Source organism: Mustela erminea, chromosome 6, assembly GCF_009829155.1.
Source record: "Mustela erminea isolate mMusErm1 chromosome 6, mMusErm1.Pri, whole genome shotgun sequence".
Classification (NCBI taxonomy): domain Eukaryota; kingdom Metazoa; phylum Chordata; class Mammalia; order Carnivora; family Mustelidae; genus Mustela; species Mustela erminea.
The window spans coordinates 386568-392567 of record NC_045619.1 but is presented as its reverse complement, the minus strand read 5'-3'; the positions used below and the strand labels follow the sequence as shown (position 1 = coordinate 392567).

The window sequence follows — 6000 nt, the reverse complement described above, 5'->3', positions numbered from 1 at the left end:
GACAAATGAAATAAGTAAAATCTTTGAAAAAAAGGATTTTATTTTTAAGTAATCTCTGCACCCAGTGTGGGGCTTGATCTCATGACGTTGAGATCAAGACTCCTCTAGTCTACTGACTGAGCCGGCCCAGCGCCCCTGGGCCGCACTCATTTCATGTCACAGTTCTACTTTTTCCAATGTATTGGTGAATAACTTTGCATTTGGTGTTCTTAGTGGTAGAATTTATTCTAGTTGACCCTTCTGTGTCAGAAATACTGACTCCAGCTTGGCTCTGTTTTAGCTGCTTTGTGTACACTACAAGGCCCTTTCGGAGAGAAGGCTGCGAGGGAACCGTACGAGCCGACCGCGTCTTGTGACACCGACAGAAACAAGGATCTGGCGGCCGCACGTATTTTCTCTAGCTTGTCCAGTGCTTCCTTGTCTCCACTCATCATTTTCTTCTCTCTCCTTTCCAGTTTTTAAAATATACAGGCGGCCAGAGGTTAATTTTATCATTTTGCTTTAACACACGGACAGGATCTGACGAGCAGCGAACGCGGCCAGTCACAGATTCGGTGACAGTTGTGGCTGCACATGCACTCATCTGCAATGCTCACTCTCCACTCGCGATAGGGGTAGATGTATCTTGTCGGGCAAAAACATAGCGTCGCTTTGTCGTTGAGTGGAAGTTCAAATGGGTTAGAAAGGGGCAAACGGAAACCAACTGTCCAGAGGGCAGACTCTACCTGTCTTCCATTCATGCTTCAGCTCCACACCCACCTGTGCCTAGCTGCTCTGCGAGAACGGAGCTGGGTCCTGGAAGCCCCTCTCTTCTGGATTTGGCAAGATGGTAAGCTCTGCCCGTGGAGTGTTAGAGGGACTTCCCGGTTCGGCTGTATGTCCTTTCTCCTCCACAGCGGCTAGAGGCACATGTGAGAGACGTGCAGTGATTTGCCAGGGGCTTCCCGAGAAGTTTCAGCATCAGTCCTGAGGGCAGATTCTCGGGGAGTCCCACAGACAACCTCAGCAGAAGGCTTTCCGGGCCTAGCTGGCCTGCGCCTTGTGGGGTGTATTCCTGTCCGTCAGCCTCTGCTCATATCATGGCTATCCCTGGACAACCCAGGGAATGTGTCTGTTGTCCACTGGGATGCAGTCACACAATTCAGCAACACAGAATGTATTCCCATCTTGGGGAGGGGACCTCCCTTTCAAGTTATGTCCTTTTTTGAATATAGAGTTCTCTGTACTCCTTTATAATTAATCCCCTGCTATTGATAATTTTTATATCAGGCTTTCTCTGTTAAAGTCATTGTGTGGTTTCTGTCCCCTTATTGGACCATGACCACTGATACAGAGAGGAAGAAACCAAGCAGGGAAAGGCTATGAGGTATGCGCGTGTGCATGGACATGTGTACGTAGGTATATGAAGGCTTGAGATTTGAAATAGAGAGGTCAGGGGAGCCCTCACTGAGAAGGCGACAAGGCAGTTGGATCTAGGAGGAAGTTAACAAGCGTAGCAATAGCTAGAGGAAAGCATAAGCAAGTGGGCTGTGGCAGGAGGTTATCACAACTGAGCCAAATGAGCAAGGGGCAGAGTAGGGGAAATGGGAAAAGATCACATGGGACCTTGCAAGTAACAAGGACTTGGCTTTCTGGCTGTGTGAGAGGCAGCTGGGGAAGGATGTGACGAGCTTGTTTTCACTGGATCTCTCGAGGTGCTGTGCTGATGTAAGCAGGCCTCTAGCAAGAATGTCAGAATAGAAGCAGGGAATTCACTGGGAGGCTGCTGTTGTGAGTCAGGTAAGAGAAACTGGTCTTGGCCCAGTGTGTGGTTGTGGAGAGCTGGCCATATTTAGAAGTGCAGGGATAGAAGTGCTGATAAATCAGTGTGCAATCTAAGAGGAGAAGGGCCCAGGCTGACCCCAGACACTGTGGCCTGGGCACAGGAAGAACATCAAGATAGAGGGTTATGGGCACTCCCACAGGAGAAAAACCAGTGGGAACATTTGTAGCATCTGGCTCCCTGCCCCTGAGCCCCCCATTCTGCAGCTCAATCCATGGCACTGCCAACGTCTGCCCTAAGGGGCCTTCGCTGCTGGATGTGCAGGGCGCTGCTCTTCTTGCTTGTAGGGCCATTTATTTTTCCCCCTTTTTAAAAAGATTTTATTTATTCTTTTAAGAGAGAGTGAGTAGGAGGGAGAGGGGGAGAGAATCTGAAGCAGACTCCGCACTGAGTGCAGACACAAGGCTCAACCCACAATCACCAGATCGCTGCCTGAGCCCAAACCAAGAGTTCGAGGCTCAACCCGCTGAGCCTCCCAGGCTCCCAGTGGATGCTTTTTTTTAAAAACCTAATTCCTGGAAGTTGACTCTACAGAACTTGCCAGACGTCTGCCCTGCAGGATGCAGGGAGAAGTGTTGAAGGGACTGGAGACATCCTGCTCGGAAGCGACCCAAGGGGGTGCTGGACCTGCAGGGTGAGCCCCGAAGGAGGCCGTGCTCCAGCGGCTCTGCGGGCCCCCCTGCGGACAGCGCTCGGCACAGCAACGGCCCAGACGGCTTTCCCCGCGACCCGGAGGGTTGGGAGGGGAGGCAGGACCTTGGCTTCGACTTCCCTTAGGTTTCCATTTCCAGCATTTCCCCACGCTCCACGCTGACTCCCGAAATGATAGCTCTCATTTTACTTTATTTCGTTATTGTTTTAAAACAGGTTTTATTTATTTACTTGACAGAGAGCGCGAGAGGGCACCAGCAGGGGGAAGGGCAGAGGGAGCAGCAGACCCCGGCCGAGCAAGGAGCCCCCTCGGGACTCGATCCCGGGACCCCGGGACCCCGGGACCCCGAGACCCCGGGACCATGACCCGAGCGGAAGGCAGACGCATCCCCGACCGAGCCCCCGGGGCGCCCCACCCATCGCGCCGTGCAGGTGGGTGTGACGGAACTCGCGGCGCCGAGCTCACCGCGCGACCCGCCGCGAACCCCCGGGGCGCCGGGGCAAAGGAGCGCGTCCGCGGCGGCTGCGCGGGCGCTCGCAGGCCGGCGAGGGAGCAGGAGCAGCGGGCGCCCCGCGGGCACCGTGGCGGCCCGCCGCTCAGGCTGGCCTGGGCCGGGCCCTCCCCAGCGCCGAGGAGCTCCGGACACGGCCCGGGGTGGGGGACGCCCTCGCGCAGGAGGACGCGCGCCCCGGGGTGGCGCCCTCTGGCCGCGTCCGGCCTCGGGAGGGGTGGCTCTGCCCCTGCCGTGGCCCAACCCCAGAGCAAGTTTATGAAGTTCGCTTAGAAACGCGGTCGTGCCTCAGAGCAGCCGGCCACAGGGCCGGGCCACAGGGCCGGACCACAGGGCCGGGCCGCACGCCACCGCCCCGCGCTCCCGCCGCCGCCGCGCACCCGCCGCCGCCGCGCAACTGCACCCCCGCCGGGCCGCGTCCACGCAGGCGCGCCGCCCCGCGCCGCCCCGCCTCCCGCCTCGGCCCCGCCCCGCCCCGCCCCGCCCCTGTTTGGCCCCGCCCCGGCGCGCGCCCTCGCGCCAGACACCGCCCCCGGCGTGCGCGCGCGCTCCCGCTGCCGCCGCCATTTTGGAGCGACCCCAGCGCCGCCCGCGGCCCGAGCCGGTCCCGAGCCGCCGGCCGGCCCGCGCCGTGTCCGTGGGCGCCGTGTCCGTGGGCGCCGCGCCCGGCCGGGCCCATGTGCGTGCGGCTAGCCCCAGGTCGCCCGGGCTTCGCCTCCGCCCGCGCCCTGGCCTCCACCCGGGCCTCCGAGGAGCCGCCGCGACGCCCGGCCCGCGGGGCAGGTGAGTGCGGCCGCCCGCCGCGGCTCTTCCCAGCCGGGCCCGCCGCTCCGGCCGCGCCCGCCGCTGCCCCGTCGTGACCGCCCCGCTGTGGGTGCGCCCGTGGCTGTCCGCCCCGTCCGTGTCCCCCCCGTCGGTGTCCTCCACCGCACTGCTCCCCTCGGCGGTGCCCCTCGTCAGTGTCCCCGCACGGTGTCCCCCCCCCGTGTCCGTCCCCGCACGGTGTCCCCCCCCCCGGTGTCCTCCCCCGGTGTCCGCCCCCGCACGGTGTCCCCCCCCCGTCCCCTCCCCCCGGCCGGCTCCTCCCCGTCCCCGAGGCAGTGTCCGCCTCCACCCCGGGCGGGGGTGCCCTCCCGGCCCTGACCCCCAAGTGCCCTCCTCACCGGCCACGGCCTCCCGCCCTTCTCCCGCCCGGGAGGGACCCTGACCACTGGGCCGCGCTCCGCACCCGCCGGCGCTACCCTCTCTACCTGTTGCGGCGGGACTGTCCCTCCCCGGTGTCCACGCTCGTCCCTGCCCTGGCCGCTCTCGCTGCTGCCCCTCGGTCTGTGGGGCGCGCAGCTTCCCTTCCCCGGCCTGCCCCGTGTCTCCCTCCGGCCCCATCAGCGCTGCCTTCCCTCGTGCCCGTCGCTGGCCCTGACGTGTCAGGGTCGCCTCCCGCACCCCCAGCCTGCCGCTTGGTGCCCGCTTGGCGCCGTCCCCCCGTTGTTACTGCCTGCTCTGAGCCTGCCGCTGTCACCCCAGCTCCCCGCTCCCCAGCGGTCCCTGCTCTCCCTGCAGCCCTGCCCCCTGTCACTCTGCCCACCGGCCTTGTCCCTGTGGCCTTCTCAGCCTGCTGTCACCTGCTCCTGTGGCCTCCCCGACACTCAGCTCTTACCTCTTCCCCACGTTCCCTGCTTTCTAGTTCCTCCTGCATTTGGGCCTTTCTGACCCCTGTCAGCCAGGCTCCGGAGCCCTGAGAACTGGGGGGGCGGGCAGGGCCTTCCAGGCCGGGAGGACCGCACGTGCCATGGCCTGGTGGTGGAGCTTCTCCAGGAGCCCAGATGATCGGAGCGTGTGGCCAGGGTGTGCTCTTGGCCTTGCAGCGGAGGGAGGAGAGGTGGGGTGTTGGGTGTGGTGCGGGGGTGCTCAGACCTTGCCGGTCCGCTCAGATGTGTGCAGGCAGAGTGGTGGCCCGTGCGGATGGCCGGGGAGGGCTCAGGGTGCTGTCTCGGCTGCTTGGTGGCACAGATGGGTGCACTGTGGCACCGTTTGCTGAGCTGGGGAAGCAGGGTGTCATTCTGGGTTGGAAAGTGAGGTTTTCCTTTGGCTCGGAGTGGCGGGAGACGTCTGACACTTCCAAGGGTCAAGCAAGAAGCCGTCTGGGCAGAAGAATCTGAAGCCCCTGGGAGAGCTCAGGGTGCGGGTAAACAGGACCTCAGCACGGGGTAGTGTGTAAAGTCTTGGTGAGGACGCAGCGCAGCATCTGGCCACTCACTGTGTGCTGCGGCTCCGATTGCTTTGTATGAATCCCTTAATCCTCGCAGGACCTCGGGGGTGTGGGAACTGTTGCCACCCATTTTACAGATGAGAAGACGGGTGTACAGCCAGGAGGTGATTGACTCCGGATTTACATCTCAGACGGCTGACTGAGGCTCCTCCCCTTCCTTTTCCTTTAGGTTAAGGACAAAGGCTAACTTTCAAAACACTTCTAAATTTTTGCATTAGAATGGTAGCTGATGGGTGCCTGGGTGGCTCAGTGGGTTAAGCCGCTGCCTTCGGCTCAGGTCATGATCTCAGGGTCCTGGGATCGAGCCCCGCATCGGCCTCTTTGCTCAGCGGGGAGCCTGCTTCTCTCTCTCTCTCTCTCTGCCTGCCTCTCTGCCTACTTGTGATCTCTCTGTGTCAAATGAATAAATAAAATCTTTAAAAAAAAAAAAAAAGAATGGTAGCTGATTATGTACCAAGCATTTCTGTGTACACACGTGTGTTGTTCCAATAAAGCTTTATTTAGAAGAAGCAGCGCAGGCCCTTTTTAAAGCGCATCACATACATCATCTTATTGAATTCTTTTTTTAAACAAAGTGCTTTACCTTTTTCTATGCTTATATCCTTGTGAGATGCAACAGACATTTTGACGAAAGGGGGTACATGACTTGTGCAGAATTTTCCATGAACCAGAGAGTGAAAAGCAGATCTAAATTTTGTATTTTTTTTAAGATTTTATTTACTTATTTGACAGAGAGAGATCACAAG

The 6000-nt window shown here is 60.1% G+C and overlaps 1 protein-coding gene across 4 annotated transcripts in view; it reads left to right on the top strand.

The window, feature by feature from the left end:
• Nucleotides 1-3532: 3532 nt before the first annotated feature.
• The window catches only part of PPP6R2 (protein phosphatase 6 regulatory subunit 2), an 84050-nt gene continuing 81582 nt past the window's right edge, over nucleotides 3533-6000 (top strand). For 3 of the 4 annotated variants that reach the window (XM_032345787.1, XM_032345788.1, XM_032345789.1), the window contains exon 1: nucleotides 3533-3768. The gene's annotated coding sequence lies outside the window, so the exon portion shown is untranslated. Of the gene's footprint in view, nucleotides 3769-4759; nucleotides 4865-6000 lie in introns of those variants that run through there. The other variant, XM_032345790.1, reaches the window with a different exon arrangement.